A 16,050-nucleotide genomic window follows, 5' to 3' on the forward strand; every position below is an offset into this window, starting at 1 on the left:
TTTTATTTGTTCACTGTCTGGGAGTTTATTTTCTTTGATTTCCTACGCATTACCATGATACACCTGACTGAGTTATAGCAGCGCTGGTTGGTATATTCTGATGTGAACTCAGCTTCGGGGTTAGGTGGGGTTAGTTCAAGTCATCTTTTTGTTCCTAGATGACTAAAGGTCCTTTTGTTATTTTGTCTCGTTTTCTTGTTTGTCTGTATATAAATGTGTGTGAGTAAAAATTTTGAAAAATCTTCAATAAATTATATTGACAAAAAATAATAATAAAAAAAAAATAGTAGTGCTATGTGACGAAAAAGATTAATCCAGGTTTTGAGTATATTTTTTACTGTTACATGGGAAACAAGGTACCAGTAGATTCTCACAAATCCAACAAGACCAAGCATTCATGATATGCACACTCTTAAGGCTATGAAATTGGGCTATTAGTAAAATAAAAGTAGAAAAGGGGGTGTTCACAATAATAGTAGTGTGGCATACAGTCAGTGAGTTTGTCAATTTTGTGGAACAAACAGGTGTGAATCAGGTGTCCCCTATGTAAGGATGAGCGCCAGCACCTGTTGAACATGCTTTTCTCTTTGAAAGCCTGAGGAAAATGGGACGTTCAAGACATTTGATTATAAAGTTGATTGGAGAGGGCAAAACATACGCAGGTGCAAAAAATTATAGGCTGTTCATCTACAATGATCTCCAATGCTTTAAAATGGACAAAAAAACAACAACAAAAAAACAAAAAAAACAGAGACACGTGGAAGAAAATGGAAATCAACCATCAAAATGGATAGAAGAATAACCAGAATGGCAAAGGCTCAACCATTGTTCAGCTCCAGGATGATCAAAGACAGTCTGGAGTTACCTGTAAGTGCTGTGACAGTTAGAAGATGCCTGTGTGAAGCTAATTTATTTGCAAGAATCCCCCGCAAAGTCCCTCTGTTAAATAAAAGACATGTGCAGAAGAGGTTACAACTTGCCAAAGAACACATCAACTGGCCTAAAGAGAAATGGAGGAATATTTTGTGGACTGATGAGAGTAAAGTTGTTCTTTTTGGGTCCAAGGGCCACAGACAGTTTGTGAGACAAACCCCAAACAATGAATTCAAGCCACAGTTCACAGTGAAGACAGTGAAGCATGGTGGTGCAAGCATCATGATATGGGCATGTTTCTCCTACTATGGTGTTGGGCCTATATATCACATACCAGGTATCATGGATCAGTTTGGATATGTCAGAATACTTGAAGAGGTCATGTTGCTTTATGCTGAAGAGGACATGCCCTTGAGATGGGTGTTTCAACAAGACAATGACCCCAAGCACACTAGTAAATGAGCAAAATCTTGGTTCCAAAACAACAAAATTAATGCCTCTCAGATGTGAAGAAATCATGAAAAACTGTGGTTATACAACTAAATACTAGTTTAGTGATTCACAGGATTGCTAAAAAAGCAGTTTGAATATAATAGTTTTGAGTTTGTAGCGTCAACAGCAGATGCTACTATTATTGTGAACACCCCCTTTTCTACTTTTTTTACTACTAGCCCAATTTCATAGCCTTAAGAGTGCATATCATGAATGCTTGGTCTTGTTGGATTTGTGAGAATCTACTGAATCTACTGGTACCTTGTTTCCCATGTAACAATAAGAAATTTACTCCAAACTTGCATTAATCTTTTTAGTCACATAGCACTACTATTATTCTGAACACTACTGTAACTACTGTTGTCATCAACAGAGTGTCAAAGCCTGAAGAATATGAGTTCACAATACAAGTTGTGCAAAGGTCCCTAAAAAGGTAGGCATTTGACAGTTATTTACATTATTTTCATTGTGATGGAAGTGAGATGCAGTCAGCTCCCTACCCAGTTTCGCTTTTCAACATTCACAACAGACTTCCAGGAACATGGTGAAAATTGCTAGGCAAGGTGGAGCCAAACGTTGGCTTTGTGGATAAGCTTGTATCATTGCCATAGACGGTATATACATATTGTAGTGCACACGCAACACGCATAGTGCTGTTCAGACATAATTCACCAAGTCAGATCACCACCTGTGGTTGCAATCTGTGTCCGGCTACATGTTAAACGTGTTTCACTTGTAAATGTTACACTGTCTTCCCTGCTTTACACGTTAACAAGCCAAATGCACATTGCTGCTTTCCCGGCAGGACCCCTGCAGGGCAATGTACGATTGATTGTTCTCAAAGCTGTCTCAACAACATGTATTGAGCAATTTTATGGCAATCTGTTCACTTTTGGAGCGAGTCACAAATGGCCAGTCAAGGAACTGCAACTTTTCTTTTTTCAGGTGCGTGTCATTTGGGAGCACCGCAGTTTACCGTTTGATCTGTACATGCAGGTTGTGTATCACTGGCTTCAATTAAAAGAATGTTTTCAATCTTTGGAATTATCAATTCAAAACTGAGAAAGTATCTTGGAGTAGATAAGGCAGCAAGATGTATTTTGTTATTAAGTGCTACGTGGGAAGCATGAGAGACAATACAGGGAAAAAACACATTTTCCAATGGACTCACAATACATTATTAATAGGTTTTTCTTAAATGAATGTTACATTATGTTTACAATGTAAATGGAGTGGAAAATGGAAATTTAATTTGGTTCACACTGTCTTGTATTACTTCCAATTTCTTATGGACAAAATTTAAAGAAAAATCTTTTGTATAAATGCATGTAAAGGTGTAAATATGTACATAATCCACACTAATATGAAGAGAATAAATTAATAAACTGATTTCACTTGAAGTTTATATTTTGCATATCCTTAGAATGAGCCCAAAAACAGCCACTTGGCCGCTGAGCAAAGAGAGATACACTCTCTTTGCCTGTGCACGCATGCACGTAGAAAAGTGTTCCCAGACTTTCTTAAAGCTCAGATTTCTGGTAAAGGCCACCTCTTTGGAGGTAGTCCTATGTTCTGTGCTTTGCCACAACTGGGAGCCAGCAAAGGGGGGGGGGGGGGGGGGGGGTAGTTGGAAAGGCGGTGGAGGTGTGGAAGAGAAAAAGAAAGTGAGATAAGGAAGCAATGTGAGAGAGAGGGAAAATATGGTGTTCATTGAAGCCCAGAGATGAGGCACCTTTATCAGGCACAGAGACAGCTTCACAGGCCCCTCAGTGGAGCACAGAGATTGGGAGGTCTGGGGTTCTACACGTTCTCACCCTTGAACATGGTCCACAGGCTGCACAAGCGAGAAGATGCACTTTCTCCTTCGTTTACCTCCATCTCCTTTCCTTCTCTCCTTTCTGTCTGCTGCAGCTCGAATGGTATGGAATCATCTTAACGTCTGATCTTATCTCCTCTGATGTTCTGTTTCTCATTATTTTATTCAAACAGCTCCGCCAGTCTAGTCCCAAAACACCCCATCCCCCTCTATCCCAACACACTCTGTCTCTGCCTTAAATGCATGTGTCTTTGATGAGAATCCATTCATGGATTTAATGGATTTTTCTGTCCCTTTTTTCTCCAGGATCTCGGAGATATGATTGGGGGGTGGGGGTGTGTGTTAAGAAAAAGAAGGCTGGACTGTAGAGTCTCAGCTTCCCAGTGTGTGGTTGGACTGCAAAGGACAGCATTTCTGTCTGCATCAAAAGAAGCAGGAATTTTCAAATTACAAAACAGGCCGAATGAATCAATATGGATTTGGATCCGAAATGTGGGGAAGAAGTAGGCCTGGGGCGGGGGGGATTGGGGGGGGGAAAGAACCAGGCATAAAAGTTTTAATGCACATTCTGAAGTCATAAGTGAGACAGATTAGAAAAATAAAACGTTCAACCTTTGGTGGGATCTTTTAAGAAAATTCAGTTGGTAAAAAGGAGAAATAAATTTTTCCAATAAAAAGTCAAATTATCACATTATCACTGATAACACTATCACCAGTTTATGTTTGAACTAATTCCACATTCCCTGCCAACTGAAAGGTATTTATTTCTCATTTTTCACCTTCTTATCCCCCTTCTCTTGTATATTTTAGTGTAGGTTTTATTGTTTTTCCATTGATTCTGTGTAGGCTCTCAGTTGTCCAGGTGGTTTCCATAGTAGAGAAGCTTGAATCTTGGACTAGACTGGGTTGCTTGACGCGAGGACGTTCCGCTTCTAATCGCAGAAGCTTCGGCAGCTAAAATTCTTGCTCTGGTAGTCTGACCCTTGTCGAGAAGAGAAGTTTTCGACAAGGGTCAGACAGAAGTCAGACTACCAGAGCAAGAATTTTAGCTGAGGAAGCTTCTGCAATTTGAAGCGAAACGTCCTCGCGTCAAGCAACCCAGTCCAGTCAAAGATTCAAGCTTCTCTACTATTTTTCCATTGATATGTTTTTTCTTTCATGAAGTATGTTGTAAAGTTTCACCATGTAGAACTTGAGTTGCATCAGGAAGGGCATCCGGCATAAAATTGGTGACAAATCCTGATTTGCACTGGAACAAGGGGAGGTGATGGTCTACTGATTAAGCACTGGGCTTGAGACCAGAGGATCCTCGGCTGAAATCCCAGCCTGACTGGAAAATCACTAAGGGCCCTTGCGCAAGGTCCTTAATCCCCTAGTTGCTGTGTAGTGAATGCCTTGCATGGCAGTAGCCTGACATCAGGGTGAATGTGAGGCATTGATGTGTAAAGTGCTTTGGGCATCTTTTGCAGATGGAAAAGCGCTATATAAGCTATATAAATGCAGTCCATTTAACAACCAGAAGTTATATCATATATTTATCACACATATACAGTTGTGCTCATACCCTGGCAGAATTTTAGATTTTTTTTGGCCACTTTTCAGAGAATATGAATGATAATACAGAAATTTTCTTTTCAGTTCTGGTTAGTGGTCATGTGAAGCCATTTATTGTCAAACAACTGTGTTTACTCTTTTTTAAATGATAATGACAACAGGAACTACCCAAATGACCCTGATCAAAAGTTTACATAGCCCAGTTCTTAATACAGTATATTGTCCCCTTTAACATTAGTGACAGCTTGGAGTCTTTTGTAGTAGTTGTGGACAAGGCTCTGTATTTTCTCTGATGGGAAAGCTTCCCATTCTTCTTGGCAAAATGCCTCCAGTTCCTGTAAATTCCAACTGCATGTTTGAGATCTCCCCAGAGTGGCTCAATGATATTGAGGTCAGGAGACTGAGATGGCCACTCCAGAATGTCCAAGTACATCCCAAGTGCAGCTTCCAGGATGATGAATGCAAATTTTCCTCCAGTATTTTATCCACCAAACATCAGCAATCCACCTTCATGCTTCACAGTAGGAAGGGGGCACCTTACATCATAGGCCTTGCTGACTCCTCTCTAAATGTAACGTTTATGGATGTGGTCAAAAAGTTCAATTTTGGTTTCATCACTCCAAATGACTGTTTTCTGTGCTGTTTGACATATTGTAAGCAGGATACTTTGTGGCATTTACGTAGTAATGGCTTTCTTCTGGGGACTCGACATTGCAGCCAATTTTTCTTCAAGTGCTTCCTTATTGTGCATCTTGAAACAGCCACACCACTTTCTTCCAGAGAGTCCTGCATTTCAGTTGAAGTTATCTGTGGGGTTTTCTTTGCATCTGAACATGTTTCCTGGCAGTTGTTGCTGAAATTTTTGTTGTACTACCTGACTGTGGTTTGGTTCCAACAAAATCCCTCATTTTCCACTTCTTAATTAGAGTCTGAACACTGCCAATTGGCATTCTTAGTCCCTTGGATATCTTTTTATATCCCTTTCCTGTTTCATACAGTTCTATTACTTTTTCTTTGACAATTCCTTTGCTTTCCCTATGACTCAAAAACCAGAAACATCAGTGCAGCCAGCACTGGATAAAAGATGCAAGGGTCTGTCAGGAGCCCAGAAAATCACTGACCTTTATACACACTGATTACAAGCAAACAGATCACAGGTGAGGATGCTTACCTTTTGTAGCCATTCAAACCCGTTTGTGTCAACTTATGTGCATGTTATCAGGTCAAAATCACCAGGGTATGTAAACTTTTGATTAGGGTAATTTGGTTAGTTTCTGTTGTCATTATGACTTAAAAAGAGCAAACAGTTGTTTGACAATAAATGGCTTCACACAACTACCAACTATGAGTGAAGTGTGTGTGTTATTCATATTCTCGCTTCACACAACTACCAACTATGAGTGAAGTGTGTGTGTTATTCATATTCTCTGAAAAATGGGAAAAACAAAATCTAAACTTAAATGTAAACTTTTGAGCACAACTATATACTCCGGTGCAACTTACAGTGAGGAAAATAAGTATTTGAACACCCTGCGATTTTGCAAGTTCTCCCACTTAGAAATCATGGAGGGATCTGTAAGATTTTTAAAAAAATAATTGATTTGTATGTTACTGCTGCAAATAAGTATTTCAACACCTGTGAAAATCAATGTTAATATTTGGTACAGTAGCCTTTGTTTGGAATTACAGAGGTCTGTTTCCTGTAGTTTTTCACCAGGTTTTCACACAATGCAGCAGGGATTTTGGTCTACTCCTCCATACAGATTTTCTCCAAATCTTTCAGCTTTGGAGTTTCAGCTCCCTCCAAAGCTTTTCTATTGAGTTCAGGTCTGGAGACTGGCCAGGCCACTCCAGGACCTTGAAATGCTTCTTAAGGAGCTCCTCCTTAGTTGCCCTGGCTGTGTGTTTGGGGTCATTGTCATGCCGGAAGACCCAGTCATGACCCATCTTCAGTGCTTTTACTGAGGGAAGGAGGTTGTTTTCCAAAGTCTTGCAATACATGAGCCCATCCATCCTCCCTTCAATATGATGCAGTCGTCCTGTCCTCTTTGCAGAAGAGCATCCCCAGAGTATGACGTTTCCACCCCCATGCTTCACGGCTGGTATGGTTTTCTTGGGGTTGTTCTCGTCCTCTAAACATGGTAAATGTTGTTGATTCCAAAAAGCTCTATTCTGGTCTCATCTGACCACATGACCTTCTCCCATGCCTCCTCTGGATCATTCAGATGGTCACTGGTGAAATTCAAACGGGCCAGGACATGTGCTGGCTTGAGTAGGGGGACCTTGCTGCCCTGCAGGATTTTAAACCATGACAGCATCATGTGTTACTAATGTAATCTTTGTGACTGTGGTCCCAGCTTTCTTCAGGTCATTGACCAGGTCCTCCTGTGTAGTTCTGAGCTTTCCCAGAATCATCATGGTTGTGCTTGAAAAGGATTTCTCACCCAGTCATAGTGAGCACAGTCATCTGGGAAATATTTTTGGAAAAAATCCCCAAGAGAAGAGATATGACCCTTGAAACAGTTCATAACTGGGGTGTAGCATCCAGGTGGTAGCTTTCTACAAACTCAGGTTCTCAAATGAGTCAATGTTTCCCCTTTCAATGCGTTTCCCCACATCTCCAGCTTTCTTTTAAAGCTGTTAATTCTGTCTGCCAGGTGAGGGAGATGCTTCTCTTTGCCTTGTAGCTGCAGATTTAAGTCATTTAACTTTGCAGAAATGTCACTGAGATATGCCAGTTTCATTACAAACTGCTCATCTTTAAACTTTGATGCAAGGTCAAACATGTGCTGCTCTTCCATGAAAATCCTTCATTTCTTCTCTCAGTTCAAACACTTGAGACAACACTTTGCCTCGGGAGAGCCAGCGGGACTCACTGTGAAACAACACGGCTGAGTGTCCCACCCCCATCTCTTGACAGAGTGCAGAGAACATGTGTGCTTTTAGGGGTCTTGTTTTGATGAAGTTAACTGCGCTCACAACATCAGATAACACCTCATTTAATTGACAGCTCAGTTGTCTTGATGCAAGTGCCTCTCGGTGTATTATACAGTGCGTCCACTGCGCGTTTGGTGCCACTCGGCGTATCAGTGCCTGCAGCCCCGACTTGTGTCCTGCCATTGCCTTTGCTCCATCTGTGCAGATTCCGATGCAGTTCTCCCATTTTATGTTGTGTTTCGTCAAATAGTCATTTATGATTTGAAATATTTCGTCAGCTGTGGCCCTGTTTGTTACGTGTTTACAAAACAGTAAATCCTCATTCAGGGAGGCTGGCGTGAGAAAGCGAACATATGCGATGAGAAGTCAGTCTTTATTATTACTGTGGCTTCGTCCATTGTAAAGCATAACGGGACTGTCTCACTTTCTCTGTTAGCTGCTCCTCCAAATCATATGAAATGTCACGTATGCACCTGCATGTCTCCATCGTGACCCCCCCCCCCCCCCCCCGCCTGCAGCGTGGTGCAACCATGGAAGCGCGGTAGTTTGGTGTGCTCTAAAATGGGGCCGTGTTGATGCACTGTTCAACATTTCTGTTCCGCACATTTTTGCAGCACATTTCCAGGCCGTTTACACGCTCCCCCCGATGCCTCTCCGCGCCCCCCAAACGGGCGCGCCTCACATTTTGAGAAGTTCTGCTGTAGTCCATTCCAGCCTTGTGCAGGTCTACAGTTTTGTCCCTGGTGTCCTTAGACAGCTCTTTGGTCTTGCTATGGTGGACAGGTTGGAGTGTGATTGATTGAGTGTGTGAACAGGTGTCTTTTATACAGGTAACAAGTTCAAACAGGTGCAATAATACAGGTAAAGAGTGCAGAAGAGGAGGGCTTCTTAAACAAAAATTAACAGGTCTGTGAGAGCCAGAATTCTTGCTGGTTGGTAGGGGATCAAATACTTATTTGCAGCAGTAACATACAAATAAATTATTAAAAAAATCATAGATTGTGATTTCCGGATTTTTTTTTTAGATTATGTCTCTCACAGTGGACATGCACCTAAGATGAAAATTTCAGACCCCTCCATGATTTCTAAGTGGGAGAACTTGCAAAATCGCAGGGTGTTTGAAATACTAATATTCCTCACTGTATACGCATACCAAAATCTTACACATTTCTGAATAATGAAATAATCATTATTATTAACACCAGATCACTTACAAGTATAGGTGCCTTGACACTTGCATGTATGTCAACCCCGCACTGCCACGCAACACTGCGTATATAAAATAATTATTTTGCAGCAGATTAATCATTTTTTTCCTCAGAGCTTGGCTGATGAAAACACCTCTAATTGCTTCCAGAATCACAGAGGACCGTTTCAGCTGCAGATTTTCTCTCTCTCTCTCGTACGGTTTATGACGTGCAGAATGCATTTGGAATAGTCTAAAAGGTAATTATTTCTAATATTTATATGGTAATAGCTTGGTGAAACAGTTGCATGTTATTCCTTCTTATAAGTAGCTGTAACATAATGTTTATGATAGATTTAACAACTCGTTATAATCGTTCAGATGAGCTGCGCTGTGATGCGGTGAGCTAACGCAGTGACTCACATTCACACTCAGTGTTTTTTTAATTGTTTGCGCAATTTTCACGTGAAGTTCACATAATTAATGCATGACAGAGATTTTAAACATCTCAAAATTTTCTTTGCGCACTTGCATGAAGCCTCACACAGTTTACAACAGTTTACAATGAATTTACTCCCCTGTATGGCAGATTGTGTGGATCAGTGCGTGGATCAAATTGTCCCTCTGCCTCCAAAACCTGGAGAAAGAGGGACTCATCGACAGGCAGACATACTACAGACTGTACCCGGGGGACACCACTCCATGCATCTATGGACTGCCCAAAATCCATAAACAGGACGTGCCACTCAGGCCTATTGTATGTAGCACAGATTCCATCACATACAATTTGGCCAAGCACCTCAAGTGGGTTTTGGCTCCTCTAGTGGGTAACTCAGACCACCATGTGGAGAACACACAAGATTTTGTGAACAAAATCAAGGGCCTGCAGCAGGAGGCAGATGAAACTATGGTGTCATTTGATGTGACTTCGTTGTTCACCTGCATCCCCACCGCTGAGGCCATCTCAGCTGTGAGGCAGAGACTGCTGGAAGATGTGTCTCTACCTGAAAGGACCAAACTCACACCAGACCACATCTGCCAACTCTTGGAGATCTGTCTTAACACCACGTATTTCCTGTTTAGGGGGAATTACTACAGGCAGATCCATGGTTGTGCAATGGGGTCTCCAGTATCCCCCATTGTGGCCAATCTGTACATGGAGCGAGTGGAGAAGACAGCCTTGACGTCGTTCACGGGCATCTCTCCCAGTCACTGGATCAGACATGTCGATGACACATGGGTTAAAATCAGGAGGTCGAGGACTTTACAGAACACATCAATTCGGTGGACTCCAATATCAAGTTCACACGTGAGGATGCCAGAAACAACCATTTAGCCTTCTTGGACTGTGATGTTACAATTGGAGAGAACAGGCAGCTCCAGACAGAGGTTTACAGAAAACCCACTCACACTGACCAATATCTGCTCTTTGGCTCAAACCACCCCCTTGAACACAAGCTTGGGGTGATCAGGACGCTTCAACACAGAGCCCTACAGGTGCCCACAACTGCAGAGGGAAGGGCTAAAGAGCAACAACTTGTACGGAAAGCCCTCACAGTATGTGGGTACCCACGCTGGTCCCTGGACAAAGTGCAGAAGTCCCAGAAAACAAAGAGACCAGACAGACAGGAGACGGAGACAAGAAGGAGTGTCTCTCCCTTACTTAGCAGGAGTAGGGGAAAAACTACAGAGGATCTTCAGACAGCACAAAATCCCAGTTTACTTTAAACCAGTCAACACCTTGAGACAGAAATTAGTTCACCCTAAGGACAGGATCCCTAGTTACAAACAGAGCAATGTAGTGTATCATATCAGATGTCAGGAAAACTGTAATGAACACTACATAGGTGAGACGAAGCAACTTTACACAAGAGGCTATACCAGCACCGCAGAGAGGTCACCAGTGGACCTCAGTCTGCAGTTCATCTCCACCTGAAAGACACTAACCACACGTTTGAGGACAAGGAAGTTAAAATCTTAGCCAGAGAGAAGAAATGGTTTGAGAGAGGTGTCAAGGAAGTATTCTTGTAAAACAGTTGAAACCCAGCCTTAACCGCGGAGCGGGTCTCAGACACGCTTTGTCCCCTGTTTACAAAGTGGTACTCAGGTCAAAGCAGTTTCAGTCTTTTGTTCATGGCAATGAGTCATTCACGTCATCAGGAGAGAGTCGTCAAGGGAGCCATCAGGAGAGGCGTCCGTCCTGTCATTAGGAGAGTGCTAACTAGAGCACAATAGGTGCTAATTAGAGCTATTGTTAGTCACTAGCCTATAGCAGTCAGCCTCTCGGTAGGTGGGGTCTGGTTAGGTTAAAAAACTCCAGCTTTTGTTGGCTTCTGGTTTATTCTTCTCTACAAGAGTCAAGCCAGAAGTCAGACTATCAGAGCAAGAATTTTAGCTGAGGAAGCTTCTGTGATTTGAAGCGAAACGTCGTCACGTCAAGCAACCCAGTCCAGTCGAAGATTCAAGCTTCTCTACTATGGAAACCACCTGGACAACTGAGAGCCTACACAGAAACATTGTGTAAAATGTAAATAAAAACAGAATACAATGATTTGCAAATCCTTTTCAACCTGTATTCAATTGAATACACCACAAAGACAAGCTATTTAATGTTCAAACTGATAAACTTTATTGTTTTAGTGCAAATATTTGCTCATTTTGAAATAGATGCCTGCAACACATTTCAAAAAAGCTGGGGCAGTGGTATGTTACCACTGTGTTACATCACGTTTCTTTCTAACAACACTCAATAAGCATTTGGGAACTGAGGACACTAATTGTTGATGCTTTGTAGGTGGAATTCTTTCCCATTCTTGCCTGATGTACGATTTCAGTTGTTCAACAGTCCAGGGTCTCTGTTGTCGTATTTTGTGCTTTATAGTGTGCCACACATTTTCAATGGGCGACAGGTCTGGACTGCAGGCAGGCCAGTTTAGTACCCACGTCATGATTTGGCCTGATCAAGGCGTTGAGCCCATTTTTTCCCCCCCGTTTCTGTTGTTCTCTTTCTGCCCCAGCTTGAGTTATTAGTTATTTATTTTCATCTTGGTTTATTCTCTGTTATGTGTCACTTTATTTGTTACTTTTTACTTTGGCTTTTCGTTCAGTTCTGTTCTAGTTTCTTCAGTTGTGTTTTCATTTATTGCTCATTAATTTATCACTTGATTATCTAGTTCCTCTCATTTGTAACATTGTTGTGTTTTAATGTCAGGTTTTGTTTTCTCTTATTGTTTTGTCACGCGTTTCTTATGGTTTGTTTACCACCTTGTTTTCTTAGTCAGTTCTGTTTAGTTTAGTTTTAGTATTATCTCTATTTATCATGTAGTTTTCATTAGGTTATCACTTGTTATTTTGTTGTTATCATAATTGTCACTAGTTATGCTTACATACGGGTTTTGCTTTCCCGTTACTTACAAGGTCTGTCCGTAAAGTATCGTACCTTTTTATTTTTTCAAAAACTATATGGATTTCATTCATATGTTTTTACGTCAGACATGCTTGAACCCTCGTGCGCATGCGTGAGTTTTTCCACGCCTGTCGGTGACGTCATTCGCCTGTGAGCACGCCTTGCGGAAGGAGTTGTCCCGCCCCCTCGGCGGATTTTCATTGTCTGGAAATGGCAGAATGAAAAGGACTTTTTTCCATCAGAGTTTTTTCAGAAGCTGTTAGAGACTGGCACCTGGAAACCATTCGAAAAATTTATCTGGCTTTCAGTGAAAATTTTACGGGCTTCACAGAGAATAAGGACTTTAACTACAGGTTTAAGGACCCCTTTAAAGGACGGTCGGTGCGCCGCGCTGCGGGCTGCGACGATGCGGCACAAACCACTGGATCATTTCTAAGCTGATGGCTCTGTGGATACGAGACCGTCGTGTGCTCTTTCTCTGGTTATCACAAGACCTGGACATCAGCCATTTTCCGGCAGATTTCACTTTTAACAAGAGATTTTGTCATGGAAAGCCGCGCGGAGGCTTCGACAAGTTGGGACATGTCTATCTCGGCTTTCAGTGCTTACCAGCCCAGTGAGTATAAAAGAACTTGTGGAGAGCTGGACATGTCCCAACTTGTCCTCTAACCACTTCGAAACGGAGGTGTTCCTTTGTCTCGCTTCCATCAGCGAATCGGTCGTGACGCGCGAAGCCTCCGCGCGGCTTCCATGACAAATCTCTTGTTAAAAAGTGAAATCTGCCGGAAAATGGCTGATGTCCAGGTCTTGTGATAACCAGAGAAAGAGCACACGACGTTCTCGTATCCACAGAGCCATCAGCTTAGAAATGATCCAGTGGTTTGCGCCGCATCGTCGCAGCCCACAGCGCGGCGCATCCGACCGTCCTTTAAAGGGTTCCTATAAACCTGTAGTTAAAGTCCTTATTCTCTGTGAAGCCCGTAAATTTCACCGAAAGCCAGATAAATTTTTCGAATGGTTTCCAGGTGCCAGTCTCTAACAGCTTCTGAAAAAATTCTGATGGAAAAAAAGGTCCTTTTCATTCCGCCATTTCCAGACAATGAAAATCCGACGAGGGGGCGGGACCACTCCTTCCACAAGGCGTGCTCACAGGCGAATGACGTCACCGACAGGCGTGGGAAAAACTCACGCATGCGCACGAGGGTTCAAGCATGTCTGACGTAAAAACATATGAATGAAATCCATATAGTTTTTGAAAGAAATAAAAAGGTACGATACTTTACGGACAGACCTCGCATTTAGTCTCTGATTATTTGTTCTGTCATCTGTTTTATCTCCTCGGTTCACAGTTCCCTGTTTCCCTCATCACCCATCCGATTATGTTCTCACTTCACATCTCTGCACCTACCTCATGTCCTTGTCTGTACTTTGTTTCTGTCCGCTCTGTGTTTTCTTTCACTATCACTCTTGGCACCTGCATCTTTGTATCCTACATCACTTCACTTTGTGTACTCTCTTCCTCCCCATCTTACAGTGTTTAATCTTTGTTCACTAGCCACACCCCTTTCTAGATTCTTCCTCACGTGCACCTTGTTAACTCCTGTCTTATTTAATCTCCTCCCAGCCAACACACCCCTGCTTGTTTGTTGTCTTTGTACACTCACCAGCTCTGTATGCAGTCCTGTTGTTGTTTTGCTGTGTATCCAGATCCTGCTTTGTATTTTTGACTGCGCCTTTTGCCTCATCTCTGATGCCTGTGTCTGCTCATGCCTCTGAACTCTGCTAACCATTACTGTGTTTATGCCTGACCCTGTTTGTGCTTCTGCTACGCTGACGGATCACCTGTGTACCGTACCTGAGCCGAAATTAAAGACGATGATTTCTTTTATACCCAAGCTTAGTCTGGGAGTCTGCATTGCGGGTCCTACCGCTTCGAGTGCCTAGCACCCACCCATCGTGACAATGCACTCTTATACTACGAAGCCACGCTGTTGTAACGTGCAGAATGTGACTTGGCATTGTCTTGCTGAAATAAGCAGGGACGTCCCAGAAAAAGACGTTGCTTGGATGGCAGCATGTGTTGCTCCAAAACCTGGATGTACCTTTCAGCATTGATGGTGCCATCACAGATGTGTAAGTTTCCATGTCATGGCACTAACACACCCCCATACCATCACAGATGCTGCCTTTTAAACTTAGCGCTGGTAACAATCTGATTGGTCTGTTTCCTCTTTTGTCCGGAGCACACGACATCCATGATTTCCAAAAACAATTTGAAATGTGGACTCATCAGTCCACAGCACACTTTTCCACTTTGCGTCTGTCCATTTCAAATAAGCTCGAGCCCAGAGGAGGCGGCAGCGTTTCTGGATGTTGTTGATGTATGGCTTTCATTTTGCATGGTAGAGTTTTAACTTGCACTTGTAGATGTAGCGACGAACTGTGTTAACTGATAATGGCTTTCTGAAGTGTTCTTAAACCCACGCGGGAAGATCCTTTACTCAATGATGTCGGTTTTTAATGCAGTGCCACCTGAGGGGTCGAAGGTCATGGGCATTCAATGTTGGTTTTCGGCCTTGCTGCTTACGTGTAGAAAGTTCTCCAGATTCTCTGAATCTTCTGATTGTATTATGGACTGTAGATGATGGAATCCCTAATTTCCTTGCAACTGAACATTGAGAAACATTGTTCTTAAACTGTTGGTCTATTTTTTCATGCAGTTGTTCACAAAGTGGTGATCCTCACCCCATCTTTGCTTGTGAACAGCTGAGACTTTTGGGAATGCTCCTTTTATACCCAATCATGATACTCACAATTAGTGTCCTCAGTTCTCAAATGCTTATTGAAGTCAAAGTCAAAGTCGGCTTTATTGTCAATTATTCACATGTACTAGACATACAAGGAATCGAAATTTTGTTTCGCACCTTCCCTCTGTGATGACAGGACAAGACATTTCGACAATAAGGACAGTAAAGTGCACAAGTATTTACAGTGTAGTGTCTGAGGTAATAGTAAAAGTGGAAAGTGCAGTAGTGCAAACCATTCAGTATTTGTAGCAGCAGCAGATTTTTGTTAAGACACTGTGCAAGTGGTGTGGTAGTGATAAAGTGAAACATTGCAGGACACTGGTCATGGGCAAGATGGGCTTGGGTTTGCGCAGGAAGTAGAGACGCCGTTGAGCTTTCTTTGCCAGTGATGCAGTGTTGGTGGTCCAGGACAGGTCCTCACTGATGTGCACCTCCAGGAATTTGGTGCTGCTCACTCTCTCCACAGGAGCACCCTAGATGGTCAGTGGTAGGTGTTGGGTGTGACCTTTCCGGAAGTCAACAACAATCTCCTTGGTCTTGCTGACATTCAGCAGGAGGTTGTTGTTTTCTGCATCATGTGGTCAGAAGGTTGACCTCTTCCCTGTAGTGAGTCTCATCGCCCTTGGTGATGAGCCCCACCAGAGTTGTGTCATCCGCAAACTTCACTATGTGGTTTGTGCTGTGAGTTGTTGTGTAGTCATGTGTCAGTAATGTGAAGAGCAGTGGACTGAGCATGCAGCCTTGGGGAGCCCCTGTGTTCAATACAATGCTGCTGGAGGTGTTGTTGCCAACACAGACTGCTTGTGGCCTCTGGGTGAGGAAGTCCAACAGCCAGTTGCAAAACTCAAAATTGAGTGTTGTTAGAAGGAAAGGTGATGTAACACAGTGGTAAACACACCACTGCCCCAGCTTTTTGAAATGTGTTGCAGGCATCCATTTCAAAATGAGCAAAATTAGGCGGGAAGAAGGTGGAAAAAGG

General features: G+C 42.6%; 1 protein-coding gene across 1 annotated transcript in view; it reads right to left on the bottom strand.

Annotated features, from left to right (window-relative positions):
* LOC117528620 (axin-2-like) overlaps positions 1-16,050 on the bottom strand; it is a 510,972-nt gene that overhangs the window by 232,165 nt on the left and 262,757 nt on the right. The window lies entirely within an intron of this gene.

Source organism: Thalassophryne amazonica, chromosome 16 (assembly GCF_902500255.1).
Source record: "Thalassophryne amazonica chromosome 16, fThaAma1.1, whole genome shotgun sequence".
Taxonomy (NCBI): Eukaryota; Metazoa; Chordata; class Actinopteri; order Batrachoidiformes; family Batrachoididae; genus Thalassophryne; species Thalassophryne amazonica.